Raw genomic sequence first — 16,500 nt, 5'->3', positions numbered from 1 at the left:
TCTTCCCTCTCTCATCTCCCCCTTCCCCTCTCTCCCTCTCTCTCTCTCCCCCTCTCTCGACCTCTCCCTATCTTTCTTGCTCTCTCTCCTGCCCTCTCTCTTGCTCTCTCTTTCTTGCTCTCTTGTTCTCTCTCTCTTGCTCACTCTCTCTTGCTCTCTCACCTGCTCTGGCTCTTTTGCTCTCTCTCTCTCTCTCTGCCCTTCCCCTCTCTCTCTCTTCGCCCCCCCCCCCTGCCTAACCCAATCAGAACATATCAGGGAGAGGGACAAGATGGCAGGAGGACGCAACAGGGACACAGGGAATAGTCAAACTGACCAATCGAAGGAAATGTTAGCCCAAGTTTTGGAGGAATTCAGAAGGGAGATGCATGAAACGAGGACTACAATTAACAACCTGCAAAGTGAGCTGACATCTGCAAGAGAGGAGATCAAATCCCTCACAGAGGAAAATAAAGAGGCTGAGCATCAGATTATCCAAAGGGAAGGTGGATATGTTGCATTGGAAGGGAATGCCTCTGTACCAGAAACATTAGCAGAAATACTGAGAAAGAGCTCAGAAGCAATGAACAGAGGAAGGTAGCCATGCAAACAGCTACCTCACAGGAAGCAGCAAGGTGCACCAGTCAGCTGCTGGAAAGAAAAAGATCAGTGGTAGTTGTAGGCATCAAAGAACAGGAAGGATCCAATAGGCAGGAATGGAATAGCAAGGACAGAGAAGCAGTACATGGGATACTGAAGGGGGTTAAAGATGGAAGGGGCTGAACAAAACATTGAGAAGGTTTTCAGGTTGGGCTGGTACAACAAGGACAGAAACCGACTGGTAAAGGTGGTGTTTACAAACGAGACCACGAATGATACTATTCTAGAGAGGAAGAGTCATCTGCAGTATGTGGAGGAATACAAAAAAGTATTCCTGCAGAGGAACAGGACGAAGGAGGAGAGAGCTAGGGCAGCAGAGGTAAAGAGGAAGTGTAGGGAGAGAGGAGTAAACCAGGAAATCACAGCCCCAACACAACAGCCCCAGAGACAAGAGGGGGAACCCACAACCAGCATCCCAGCAACACCAGAGGGGAGAGCAACACCACCACCCCCCCTCTGCATAAAAACCCTCCCTTCCCCTCACCCTACCTGCACCCACTCAAATGCTCCTTCAATCCTCCCTCCCCCCTCACCCCATTCCGACCCTTTCATTCCCTCCCCCATTCCCTTCATGTCCTCACTCCCACTTCCCCCCCCCCACCTCCCCCTTCAGCCCATAGCCTCCCTATCCCTCCTTCCCCCTCACCCCTTATCCTCAATGTACCCCTATCTCCTTACCCCATACCCTACCTGTCCCCCCCCCCTTCCCTTCAACCCCCACCCCCCACCCCAAAATCCTCTGAGACCCTGCAAACCACCTCACAGATCTTCACACCCAGGGAACAGCTTTCCCCCACCAGCAGAACGCTCACCAAGAAGGGGACAAGAAAATGAACAGATGGAAGTGAGCTTCAAGGCAATGTACACTAACATAGATGGGATTACAAATAAAACAAATGAACTCGGAGAATGGGCACTAGAAGAAAACCCAGATATAATAGCACTCACAGAAACAAAGCTAACGAAAACCATAACAAATGCAGTGTTTCCACAGGACTACTATGTAGTGAGGAAAGAGAGAGAAGGGAGAGGAGGAGGTGGTGTAGCTTTGCTGATAAGAAAAGGTTGGAGTTTTGAAGAGATGGTTAATCAGAGCTGTTAAGGTTTCAGTGACTACATATCAGGCACCATAGCAACTGGAGGACAGAAAATTATAGTAGTAGTCATATATAACCCCCCACCAAACGATAGAAGACCAAGACAGGAATATAATAGAAACAACATGGCCACAATCAACATAATAGAGAGAGCAGCTTCTGTGGCTTCCAGGAACAGAGCCAGACTACTAATCATGGGAGACTTCAACCACGGGAAGATAGAGTGGGAGAACAGAAGCCCACATGGAGGAGCAGACGCATGGAGAGCTAAGCTGCTGGATGTAGCAACAAGAAACTTTCTAAGTCAACACGTCAAGAGACCGACAAGAATGAGAGGAGAGGATGAGCCAGCTTCGCTTGATCTGATATTTAACCTAAATGAGTCAGATATAAGGGAAGTTAAGTTGGAAGCCCTCTTGGGAATGAGTGATCATAGTGTATTGAGCTTTGAGTACCTGGTTGAGCTAGAAATTATCTCCCAAAAAAGAAATGGGAAACAAAGGGCTGGCGTACCGAAAGGGAAACTATGAGGAGATGAATAAATTCCTAAGGGATATACTATGGGACACAGAACTAAGAACTAAGTCCGTACAAGACATGGTGGACTATGTCACCCAAAAGTGTCAGAAAGCAGTAAACCGGTTTATCCCGGCCCGACAGGAAAAAACCGAGAAGCAAAAGAAGAATCTGTGGTTTAATAGGGAATGTATGAAAGCAAAGGAGCTGAACAAAAGGGCGTGGAGGAACTTCTGTAATAACGGAACACCAGAAAGTAGAGAGATACCAGAGAACCAGGAACGAATATGTTAGTGTGGGAAGAGCATCTGAGAAAAGGTATGAAAATGATATAGCTAATAAAGCCAAAACCGAACCAAAGCTACTGCACAGTGTTATGATCCCATGTAGCCGAAAAACGAGTCTCCCCTTCGAGAATTATTCTACCAGGCCTGACCTGACTAGGAGGTCAAAGAAATATAGACATGAAGATTCATATGTAAAATAACTGATTGGATTTAATAGATAATTTAAGAATGTGGGTAGTGAATCAGAAAGTAAGTAAATGACTTGACACAAGGTGTGGAGAGTTTGTTGGAGGCGTGAGGCTCGCTTGAAAGGAGCTTGAGCTCACTTGAGCTGAAGAAATCGTGAGGGGAGGGCGTGCTCCGTTTGAGCCCCTGTTTGATATACCTTCAAGAGGAAGGAAGTGGACAGACGTCTCGACTGAGGAATAAGTTAGGAGGCGTGTCAGCTCAAATCAGGAACTGCAGGTGTTGAGAGGGCAGTTGAAGCAGTTCTAAGGGTAGCCTGAGGCGTCCCGAGTGTCGCCGCCCCATTGAGGAGCGCCCTGCAGGAGACCTTTTTGTGGTAAGCACAATTTTAACCAGTTTACAGTGATTGCCTATAGTTGATCGTGTGCCCAGGGATCGTAGCGAATGTTTATTGACACATTAGGCATATTTTATTAAGGCAGAAGGCCTAAAATAAGAGAGTAAAGATGGAGGAACGCCCTGGAGGGCGGGGCGACATCCATCTACTCCGACCGCTGGAGGGCAATTGAGGGGCCAGTCGCCAGCTGCCTCGAGCAGCTGGAGGCCTCTCCTTACCAGGCGGAGAATGGACCAGCCCAAACAGGGGAGTCCACACTCACAGCATGTAGAGAGCAGAGAGATGTTGGGTGTAATCACATTGTGTGGTTTATTTCGTTTATGTGTTTATACAGAAACATTTTTATTGGCGTGTCGATGGGTTGCAGATTTGTCTGGGGAAGGAGTTGCTGAGAACTTCGAAGCCAGCAGAGAGGGAGTAGTTGATGAGACTCCAAGGTTGTGGAAGGTTCTGAGCTCCGTGGAAGAGCAGCCATACAGTGAGGAGCAGGACCTCAAGCTGTGAGAAGAGGAGCAGTGGAATGGAGTTTCACATGCTTCTGTGATACCGGTGGTGAAGCACCATTGTTGCTCAAGGAAGACTTCATGGTGTAGCAGCCAGGAAAGCTGTGGAGGACCCTGGTAGACGAATCTAGGAAAACCTGAAGATGTCAGGGTTGTGAACTCCCAAATGTGGAAAGGAAGTTCTTGTTGACTAATTGTAGGGAGTTGGTAGAGTGTTTGGTTGTCATTAGCGTGCAAGACGCAGTGAAAGGTGGGTGATTGATTACCATTTTTGTGACAAGAAGTACTTATACTGAAGTATAGAGTTACAATCGTAGGCTGGATTACCTGCAGAGACATACATATGTGTTCTAGGACTGATAGGTTGATTGATTGATCATTGTTGTTTATCAGGGAATATTTATGTTGATATTTATAGAATTATAGCCATAGGCTGAATTGCCTGCAGATATTTATATATTCCAGAGTTGGTAGGGCAATATCATATTGTACTACATGATTTACCCACTTGGTGAGGCTGATAGTGCAACATTGTGTTATAAGACTTGACCTACTTGATGAGGTTGGTAGTATTAGGTGGTGAGTCAGGAGTTAGGATACCACTTGATAAGCAGATGATAGTCCTGATGGTATGGGAGTGCAACCTGACTACAATAATATAGAGTGTTGGAGATATATTATTATACATGTATATGTATTGTTCATGTGCCTTGTCCAGTAAATGTATTCAAATTTGCTGGTGTTTGCCCTTGTCCTAGTGAAGCTTCCCAGAAAATAGGAAAGAGAGAGAAAAAGAACCAAGAACCGAAGCTGCCGACAGGGTAGTGCGGAGTAATATCAAAGAAAATGGGATTGAGGAGATCATACCACATAAGGAGAGAGTGGGGAGTCACGGCGGCTCGAGTGGGGGTGTGTGCGTGACAACGATGCTAGTGTTAGAGCCGCATCCCCTAAACGTGACGTTGAGCCCCTCTCCAAGTGCCAGAAGCATCCAGGGTGATCTCCTGGTCAAAGTAAGAACTCTACAGAATTTTGGGTTGGTTCTCCAAAAGGAAGGACCAACACCATCGTCACCAACAACATCACATAATAACAGTCACATCAGGAGGAAAACAACAGTGAAAGAACAGGTGATGAAACTTAGGAGTGGTGAGGACAGGTACACAATGAATGACAAAGAAGTGTGTGAAGAACTCAACAAGAGGTTCCAGGAGGTCTTTACAATAGAACAAGGAGAGGTCATGGCGCTAGGAGAGGTGGCAGCAAACTAGGCGACCTTGGAAGGGTTCAAAATTACAAGAGATGAGGTCAAGAGGCACCTATTGGAGCCTGACGTGAGAAAGGCTGTTGAGCTGGACGGAGACTCACCATGGGTATCGAAAGAGTGTGCAGGAGCACTATTTTTGCCACTCTCCATTATGTTTAGTAGGTCACTGGAGTTAGGAGGCTTACTAGAAATATGGAAGACGGCTAATGTTGCCCCAATATACAAAAAGGGTGACAGACGACAGGCACTGAACTACAGGCCAGTGTCCTTAACTTGTATACCATGCAAGGTGATGGAGAAGATCGTGAGAAAAAACCGAGTAACACATCTGGAGAGAAGGGACTTCATGACAACCCATCAACATGGGTTCAGGGAGGGTAAATCTTGCCTTACAGGCTTTATAGAATTCTACGATCAGGTGACAAAGATTAAGCAAGAAAGAGAAGGATGGGCGGACTGAATTTTTTTGGACTGTCGGGAAGCATTTGACACAGTACCCCATAAATGGCTGATGCATAAGCTGGAGAAACAGGCAGGAGTAAATGGTAGGGCGCTCCAGTGGATAAGGGAGTACCTAAGCAATAGGAAGTAGAGAGTTACAGTCAGGGGTGAGACCTTAGATTGGCGTGAAGTCACCAGTGGAGTCCCACAGGGACCTGTACTCGGACCTATCCTGTTTCTGATATACGTAAATGATCTCCCGAAGGGTATAGACTCATTCCTCTCAATGTTTGCTGATGACGCCAAAATTATGAGGAGGATTAAGACAGAGGAGGATAGCTTGAGGCTTCAAGAAGACCTGGACAAGCTACAGGAATGGTCGAACAAATAGTTGTTAAAGTTTAACCCAAGCAAATGTAATGTAATGAAGATAGGTATAGGGACCAGGAGACCAGATACATGGTATCATTTGGGAGATGAAATAATTCAAGAGTCAGAGAGAGAGAAAGACCTGGGGGTTATCACGCCAGACCTGTCCCCTGAAGCTCATATCAAGAGGATAACATCAGCGGCATATTATAAGTTGGCTAACATAAGAACGGCCTTCAGAAACTTGTGTAAGGAATCTTTCAGAACAATATATACCACATATGTCAAACCAATCCTGGAGTATGCGGCCCCAGCATTAAGTCCATATCTAGTCAAGCATAAGACTAAACTGGAAAAGGCTCAAAGGTTTGCCACCAGACTAGTACCCGAACTGAGGGGTATGAGCTACGAGGAGAGACTACGGGAATTAAACGTCACGTCACTGGGAGACAGAAGAGTTAGAGGGCACCGGATCACCACATACAAGATTCTCAGAGGAATTGATATGGTAGATAAAGACAGGCATTTTAACACAAGGGGCAGACGCACAAGGGGGACACAGGTGGAAATTGAGTGCCCAAATGAGCCATCTTTTTCTTGAGGTTCTTGAGGTTATCTTGAGATGATTTCGGGGCTTTTTAGTGTCCCCGCGGCCCGGTCCTCGACCAGGCCTCCACCCCCAGGAAGCAGCCCGTGACAGCTGACTAACACCCAGGTACCAATTTTATTGCTAGGTAACAGGGGCATAGGGTGAAAGAAACTCTGCCCAATGTTTCTCGCCGGCGCCTGGGATCGAACCCAGGACCACAGGATCACAAGCCCAGCATGCTGTCCCCTCGGCCGACCGGCCATAGAGACGTTAGATTTTTGTTTCAGTGTCAGAGTAGTAGACAAATGGAATGCATTAGGAAGTGATGTGGTGGAGGCTGACTCCATACACAGCTTCAAGTGCAGATATGATAGAGGCTCAGGAACCTGTACATTAGTTGATTGACAGTTGAGAAGCGGAACGAAAGAGCCAGAGTGCAACCCCCACAAGCACAATTAGGTGAGTACACCATCTTGCCCTCATCACCACACCATCTTGCCCTCATCACTACACCACACCATAATGCCCTCATCACCACACCATCTTGCCCTCATCACCACACCATCTTGCCCTCATCACCACACTATCTTGCCCTCATCACAACACCATCTTGCCTTCATCACAACACCATCTTGCCCTCATTACCACACCATCTTGCCTTCATCACCACACCACACCATCTTGCCCTCATCACCACACCATCTTGCCTTCATCACCACACCACACCATCTTGCCCTCATCACCACACCACACCATCTTGCCCTCATCACCACACCATCTTGCCATCATCACCACACCATCTTCCCCTCATCACCACACCATCTTGCCCTCATCACCACACCATCTTGCCCTCATCACCACACCATCTTGCCCTCATCACCACACCATCTTGCCCTCATCACCACACCATCTTGCCCTCATCACCACACCATCTTGCCCTCATCACCACACCATCTTGCCCTCATCACCACACCATCTTGCCCTCATCACCACACCATCTTGCCCTCATCACCACACCATCTTGCCCTCATCACCACACCATCTTGCCCTCATCACCACACCATCTCTCCATCATCACCACACCATCTTGCCCTCATCACAACACCATCTTGCCCTCATAACCACACCACACCATCTTGCCATCATCACCACACCATCTTGCCCTCATCACCACACCATCTTGCCATCATCACCACACCATCTTGCCCTCATCACCACACCATCTTGCCATCATCACCACACCACACCATCTTGCCATCATCACCTCACCATCTTGCCATCATCACCACCACACCATCTTGCCATCATCACCACACCATCTTGCCCTCATCACCACACCATCTTGCCATCATCACCACACCACACCATCTTGCCATCATCACCACACCATCTTGCCGTCATCACCACACCATCTTGCCGTCATCACCACACCATCTTGCCCTCATCACCACACCATCTTGCCCTCATCACCACACCATCTTGCCATCATCACCACACCATCTTGCCCTCATCACCACACCATCTTGCCCTCATCACCACACCATCTTGTTCTCATCACCACACCACACCATCTCGCCCTCATCACCACACCATCCTGCCCTCATCACCACATCATCTTGCCATCATCACCACACCATCTTGCCCTCATCACCACACCATCTTGCCATCATCACCACACCATCCTGCCCTCATCACCACACCATCTTGCCATTATCACCACACCATCTTGCCCTCATCACCACACCACACCATCTTGCCCTCATCACTACACCATCTTGCCCTCATCACCACACCATCTTGCCATCATCACCACACCATCTTGCCCTCATCACCACACCATCTTGCCATCATCACCACACCATCTTGCCCTCATCACCACACCACACCATCTTGCCCTCATCACCACACCATCTTGCCCTCATCACCACACCATCTTGCCATCATCACCACACCATCTTGCCCTCATCACCACACCACACCATCTTGCCCTCATCACCACACCACACCATCTTGCCCTCATCACTACACCATCTTGCCATCATCACCACACCATCTTGCCCTCATCACAACACCACACCATCTTGCCCTCATCACAACACCACACCATCTTGCCCTCATCACCACACCATCTTGCCCTCATCACTACACCACACCATCTTGCCCTCATCACCACACCATCTTGCCCTCATCACTACACCACACCTTCTTGCCATCATCACCACACCATCTTGCCCTCATCACCACACCATCTTGCCATCATCACCACACCATCTTGCCCTCATCACCACACCACACCATCTTGCCCTCATCACCACACCACACCATCTTGCCCTCATCACCACACCATCTTGCCATCATCACCACACCATCTTCCCCTCATCACCACACCACACCATCTTGCCCTCATCACCACACCACACCATCTTGCCCTCATCACTACACCATCTTGCCATCATCACTACACCATCTTGCCATCATCACCACACCATTTGGCCCTCATCACAACACCACACCATCTTGCCCTCATCACAACACCACACCATCTTGCCCTCATCACCACATCATCTTGCCCTCATCACAACACCACACCATCTTGCCCTCATCACCACACCATCTTGCCCTCATCACTACACCACACCATCTTGCCCTCATCACTACACCACACCATCTTGCCCTCATCACTACACCACACCATCTTGCCCTCATCACTACACCACACCATCTTGCCCTCATCACTACACCACACCATCTTGCCCTCATCACTACACCACACCATCTTGCCCTCATCACTACACCACACCATCTTGCCCTCATCACTACACCACACCATCTTGCCCTCATCACTACACCACACCATCTTGCCCTCATCACTACACCACACCATCTTGCCCTCATCACTACACCACACCATCTTGACCTCATCACTACACCACACCATCTTGCCCTCATCACCACACCACACCATCTTGCCCTCATCACTACACCACACCATCTTGCCCTCATCACTACACCACACCTTCTTGCCATCATCACCACACCATCTTGCCCTCATCACCACACCATCTTGCCCTCATCACCACACCATCTTGCCATCATCACCACACCATCTTGCCCTCATCACCACACCATGTTGCCCTCATCACCACACCATCTTGCCCTCATCACCACACCATCTTGCCCTCATCACCACACCATCTTGCCCTCATCACCACACCATCTTGCCATCATCACCACACCATCTTGCCCTCATCACCACACCATCTTGCCCTCATCACCACACCATCTTGCCCTCATCACCACACCATCTTGCCCTCATCACCACACCATCTTGCCATCATCACCACACCATCTTGCCCTCATCACCACACCATCTTGCCATCATCACCACACCATCTTGCCCTCATCACCACACCATCTTGCCATCATCACCACACCATCTTGCCCTCATCACCGCACCATCTTGCCATCATCACCACACCATCTTGCCCTCATCACCACACCATCTTGCCATCATCACCACACCATCTTGCCATCATCACCACACCATCTTGCCCTCATCACCACACCATCTTGCCATCATCACCACACCATCTTGCCCTCATCACCACACCATCTTGCCATCATCACCACACCATCTTGCCCTCATCACCACACCATCTTGCCATCATCACCACACCATCTTGCCATCATCACCACACCATCTTGCCATCATCACCACACCATCTTGCCATCATCACCACACCATCTTGCCATCATCACCACACCATCTTGCCATCATCACCACACCATCTTGCCCTCATCACCACACCATCTTGCCATCATCACCACACCATCTTGCCCTCATCACCACACCATCTTGCCATCATCACCACACCATCTTGCCCTCATCACCACACCATCTTGCCCTCATCACCACACCATCTTGCCATCATCACCACACCATCTTGCCCTCATCACCACACCATCTTGCCCTCATCACCACACCATCTTGCCCTCATCACCACACCATCTTGCCATCATCACCACACCATCTTGCCCTCATCACCACACCATCTTGCCCTCATCACCACACCATCTTGCCCTCATCACCACACCATCTTGCCCTCATCACCACACCATCTTGCCCTCATCACCACACCATCTTGCCATCATCACCACACCATCTTGCCCTCATCACCACACCATCTTGCCCTCATCACCACACCATCTGTTCATAAAAATTTATAAAAAAAATATTTCCTTAATTAAACAATAACATGTGTATCAAAAGGTTTCAATGCCTTGACAAAATTGTCGAATCCATAAAAAAGTGGTTAACATAACACCATTTTTGGTCGAATTTTTACACTGCATATATTATTATAATATGTACGATGTGCTGTGCCATGACGAACTTCCCAAAAACTCAGTGGATATTCTTAAACTCTACAATACTGTGGCTACTACCCAAACTCACTTACGTCCTCTAATTACTCAACACAAAGCTGCTATTAGGACAATATCCAATTCTGGCCCCAGACATCACTCGGTACCCCTACTCAAATCTCTGAATATGTTAGACATTAAGTCACTGCACATTCTCTCATGTGTATTATACATATATAAAACGCTAAACTATAATGCCAATCCTGATCTCAAAAGCTTCATAGAAGGTTGTAGCAGAACCCATGAGCACCACACCAGAAATAAATACAGTTTTGATATTCCTAGAGTACGACTTAATCAAACCAGAAATGCTCTACAAATCAAGGGGCCCAGAATGTGGAATGACCTTCCCAACCATGTTAAAGACTGTACCTCTCTCAACCAGTTTAAGTTAAAAACGAAGCTATACCTAATAAATTCCCTGTAACCTACCTTACCCCTCTGTTGTCAACCCATGTATGTTTTTTTGTTTGTTTTTTTGTTTTTCAAATCAACGTTGTTTGAATGTAATTTTCTGTAATAATTTGTAATTGTATTTGTGCTGCTTTTTCAACAATGTTCCCCCCTCTTTTACCTCTATTTTTATTTGTTCTCAACACATTTTATTCTTTTTACCCATTAGTTTTAAGCTTTAGTCATTAATGTTTTTCCTGCCCGAAACGCTTTGCGTAATAGTGGCTTTAGGCTTTGTATGTACTAGCTCTATCTATAAAGCCAACAAACTTTGTAAAATCTCTTTATGTATGTACCTTACCTAAATAAAAATTATTATTATTATTATTATTATTATTATTATTATTATTATTATTATTATTATTAATATTCTTAATATTGTAGAGTTTACTCTATATTCTTAAACTCTTCATTCAAGAATTCTGGGCTAACAGCGCAAAAAGCTCCAACCCGTCCTCGACGCAAGTCCATTACATCCAGCGGTCGACCCCACATACGTATTCATAAATTTGTACATGCTCTTCATTCAAAACGGGAATTTTCTCAAATATAGATAAATATTATAATATATTAGCATATTAATAATAAACTTAATAAATTCCCGACCCTGAAAGGTCCTATACAACCAGGGGCTCCTCCTCTTCTCATTGGATGTGGTCTCGCTCTACCCGAGTATATCACAGAGAAAGGCGGCAAAGGCAGTAGCAACTTTTTTTGAGAGAGAGGAACAAACATCTCATCGTTTTGACACCAACAAAACAGCAACTAGAGAAAGCAATTTTACACGTAATGCGAGACACAATCCTTAAATTTGACGGGAGAGTATTCAGGCAAATAAAGGGTACAGCGAGCGGAGCCTCAAACAGTGTGGCGATAGTGGACATTTACGTCCACATCACCTTTGAATCCAGGAGGATTGGATAGAGAAGATGGACTGATAGCCTTCTTCCGCTACACAGATGACATCTCTGGAATAATAGTGGGAGGAGGACAGAAATTCTTCGCATGGATAAACACCGTAAACGGCAACATAACGTTCACCCTTGAACAGAGTGAACATGTAACATCTTTCCTAGATTCAACAGTATATATATATAGACGAGTAGATCAAAACCCTACAGACGAAAACGTATTAAAAACCAACGAACCTCCATTCGTACCTATCATAAGATTCTTGCCATTGACTGTCCAATAAGACATCCCGACCTTTCGCACTGACAATCAGGCTTAAGAGAATAAGAAGCAATAAACAGGACCTACTCCCACAACTAGAGAACCTTTGAGCCCTTCTTAAGAACAGAGATTACCCGGAACAAGTACTGAGGGAAACAGCCGACAAACTAAGACACATCCTGAGACCTGCTGCTGAGAGACACAAAAATATTACAAGCACCTGGATACATGGATCCCAGCAACGCTCTTTTTCCAAGGTTATCCTAAACCACTACAGTCTTAACTGAGAGACATATGGAGTTGGATGAGGGATGCCTACAACGAACACCAAACATGCTCCTCTTTTCCAAAGAGAAGCCTCCCATGATAGCACGGAGGAATGGTAAATCATTAAACGACCGCCTGGTTTGAGGCAAATTTAAAGTTGACTCCTCAGACGGTACTGCGGCCCGTAGAAAAGGCGCAAGCTGAGTGTTCTAAAAAAGGAATAAAGAATATATAGCCAAGGTTAGAGAGTGTCCCCCAGTAAAAGTCAACACATTCCCTTCTCATCACCACCTTCTCTTCTCATCACCACCTTCCCTGCACGTCACTACCTGCCCTGCACGTCACTACCTGCCCTGCACATCACCACCTTCCCTGCACATCACCACCTTCCCTGGACGTCACCACCTTCCCTGCACGTCACCACCTGCCCTGCACGTCACTACCTGCCCTGCACGTCACTACCTTCCCTGCACGTCACCACCTGCCCTGCACGTCACTACCTTCCCTGCACGTCACCACCTTCCCTGCACGTCACTACCTGCCCTGCACGTCACTACCTTCCCTGCACGTCACCACCTTCCCTGCACATCACCACCTTCCCTGCTCATCACCACCTTCCCTGCACGTCACCACCTTCCCTGCACGTCACCACCTTCCCTGCACGTCACCACCTTCCCTGCACGTCACCACCTTCCCTGCACGTCACCACCTTCCCTGCACGTCACCCCCTTCCCTGCACATCACCACCTTCCCTGCACGTCACCACCTTCCCTGCTCATCACCACCTTCCCTGCACGTCACCACCTTCCCTGCACATCACCACCTTCCCTGCACGTCACCACCTTCCCTGCACATCACCACCTTCCCTGCTCATCACCACCTTCCCTGCACGTCACCACCTTCCCTGCACGTCACCACCTTCCCTGCACGTCACCACCTTCCCTGCACATCACCACCTTCCCTGCACGTCACCACCCTCCCTGCACGTCACCACCTTCCCTGCACATCACCACCTTCCCTGCACGTCACCACCTTCCCTGCACGTCACCACCCTCCCTGCACGTCACCACCTTCCCTGCACATCACCACCTTCCCTGCACGTCACCACCTTCCCTGCACATCACCACCTTCCCTGCACGTCACCATCTTCCCTGCACATCAACACCTTCCCTGGACGTCACCACCTTCCCTGCACGTCACCACCTTCCCTGCACGTCACCACCTTCCCTGCACGTCACCACCTTCCCTGCACGTCACCACCTTCCCTGCACGTCACCACCCTCCCTGCACATCACCACCTGCCCTGCACGTCACCACCTGCCCTGCACGTCACCACCTTCCCTGCACATCACCTTCCCTGCACATCACCACCTTCCCTGCTCATCACCATCTTCCCTGCTTATCACCACCCTCCCTGCACGTCACCACCCTCCCTGCACGTCACCACCTTCCCTGCACGTCACCACCTTCCCTGCTCATCACCACCTTCCCTGCACATCACCACCCTCCCTACCTGTCACCTGCTTCCTTACCGTTCACCTACTTCTTCACCTTCCCTCATTCCTGTCATCTTAGTGTGGATGGTATTATTTAGCTAGATAAAAAATTTGGTTGATTTGCCATTTTATGCAAAGGAATGCGCGTGGCTTGAGCCCGGCCCACCTATGACTAGCCCTGCACAGGTAGCAGTCATCCAGTAAAGTCATCATCAGTACAAATACTTGAGAGAAAGGGCATTGAGATGAGTAACAACCTTGAAGATTCGTTTTGATGTTTACATATGAGATGAATTCTGAAGGACACCGGATGTGCTCAAGGAGACCAGCCATGCATAAGGTGACTGGTGGTCACGTCTCTACATCCTTACCTTGACTTTCTTTGTTATATAACCCAGGTTATATAAGGGCGAGCGGACGGCAAAATAGATCACTGTTCACGACCTTCTTCAGAAGGCAACCTCTTCGTGGCTGGTCCAGTCGCAAGCAGACCTCACTGGTGGCGTCGTAGTCACACAACACCCGCACTTATCTTCTTCACACACAGAGGTAATATTTCCCTGAAGTAGGCAACCAGCGCGGAGCGCACTGAGTTAAGGTTCAGACTGATTGATTGTTGAAGAGCCACCGATGAGGCGGCATGGGTATGAATAGCCCGCAAATGGTAGATTGTTTCTGGGGGGAGTGGATGTGTACTCACCTAGTTGTGTTTGCGGGCGTTGAGCTCTGGCTCTTTGGTCCCGCCTCTCAATCGTCAATCAACAGGTGTACAGATTCCTGAGCCTATTGGGCTCTATCATATCTACACTTGAAACTGTGTATGGAGTCAGCCTCCACCACATCACTTCCTAATGCATTCCACTTGTCAACCACTCTGACACTAAAAAAGTTCTTTCTAATATCTCTGTGGCTCATTTGGGCGCTCAGTTTCCACCTGTGTCCCCTTGTGCGTGTTCCCCTTGTGTTAAATAGTCTGTCTTTATCTACCCTATCAATTCCCTTTAGAATCTTGAATGTGGTGATCATGTCCCCCTAACTCTTCAGTCTTCCAGCGAAGTGAGGTTTAATTCCCGTAGTCTCTCCTCGTAGCTCATACCTCTCAGCTCGGGTACTAGTCTGGTGGCAAACCTTTGAACCTTTTCCAGTTTAGTCTTATCCTTGACTAGATATGGACTCCATGCTGGAGCTGCATACTCCAGGATTGGCCTGACATATGTGGTATACAAAGTTCTGAATGATTCTTTACACAAGTTTCTGAATGCCGTACGTATGTCGGCCAGCCTGGCATATGCCGCTGATGTTATCCGCTTGATATGTGCTGCAGGAGACAGGCTCGGCGTGATATCAACCCCCAAGTCTTTTTCCTTCTCTGACTCCTGAAGAATTTCCTCTCCTAGATGATAACTTGTATCTGGCCTCCTGTTCCCTACACCTATCTTCATTACATTACATTTGGTTGGGTTAAACTCTAACAACCATTTGTTCGACCATTCCTTCAGCTTGTCTAGGTCTTCTTGAAGCCTCAAACAGTCCTCTTCTGTTTTAATCCTTCTCATAATTTTAGCATCGTCCGCAAACATTGAGAGAAATGAATCGATACCCTCCGGGAGATCATTTACATATATCAGAAACAAAATAGGACCGAGTACAGAGCCCTGTGGGACTCCACTGGTGACTTCACGCCAATCGGAGGTCTCACCCCTCACCGTAACTCTCTGCTTCCTATTGCTTAGGTACTCCCTTATCCACTGGAGCACCTTACCAGCTACACCTGCCTGTCTCTCCAGCTTATGTACCAGCCTAATATGTGTGCTACCAAGCTGACGCCAGCATATGTACGGGGGACGGGGGGTAAGTCACGTTTGTTTCTCACAGGGTCAACTTGGGAGCACTTCTGTGTTGTTGACGTGTTGTATTGTCCCAGTGTTGGAGTATTGTCCCAGTGTTGGAGTATTGTCCCAGTGCTGGAGTATTGTCCCAGTGTTGGAGTATTGTCCCAGTGTTGGAGTATTGTCACAGTGCTGGAGTATTGTCCCAGTGTTGGAGTATTGTCCCAGTGTTGGAGTATTGTCCCAGTGCTGGAGTATTGTCCCAGTGCTGGAGTATTGTCCCAGTGCTGGAGTATTGTCCCAGTGCTGGAGTATTGTCCCAGTGCTGGAGTATTGTCCCAGTGCTGGAGTATTGTCTCAGTGTTGGAGTATTGTCCCAGTGTAGGAGTATTGTCCCAGTGTAGGAGTATTGTCCCAGTGTTGGAGTATTGTCCCAGTGTTGGAGTATTGTCCCAGTGTTGGAGTATTGTCCCAGTGTTGGAGTATTGTCCCAGTGCTGGAGTATTGTCCCAGTGCTGGAGTATTGTCCCAGTGTTGGAGTATTGTCTCAGTGTTGGAGTATTGTC

The 16,500-nt window shown here is 47.9% G+C and overlaps 1 protein-coding gene and 1 long non-coding RNA gene across 2 annotated transcripts in view; one reads left to right on the top strand and one right to left on the bottom strand.

The window, feature by feature from the left end:
- LOC123755063 (uncharacterized) overlaps positions 1 to 16,500 on the bottom strand; it is a 106,956-nt gene that overhangs the window by 19,193 nt on the left and 71,263 nt on the right. The window lies entirely within an intron of this gene.
- Positions 14,267 to 16,500, top strand: part of LOC123755062 (nitric oxide synthase, salivary gland-like) — a 199,410-nt gene continuing 197,176 nt past the window's right edge. Inside the window, exon 1 of the mRNA XM_069332947.1 lies at positions 14,267 to 14,654. The gene's annotated coding sequence lies outside the window, so the exon portion shown is untranslated. The remainder of the gene's footprint in view (positions 14,655 to 16,500) is intronic.

The sequence above is a fragment of the Procambarus clarkii genome, chromosome 28, assembly GCF_040958095.1.
Source record: "Procambarus clarkii isolate CNS0578487 chromosome 28, FALCON_Pclarkii_2.0, whole genome shotgun sequence".
NCBI lineage: Eukaryota > Metazoa > Arthropoda > Malacostraca > Decapoda > Cambaridae > Procambarus > Procambarus clarkii.
The sequence above is the reverse complement of the archived record's forward strand: the minus strand, read 5'-3'. Positions and strand labels throughout refer to the sequence as shown.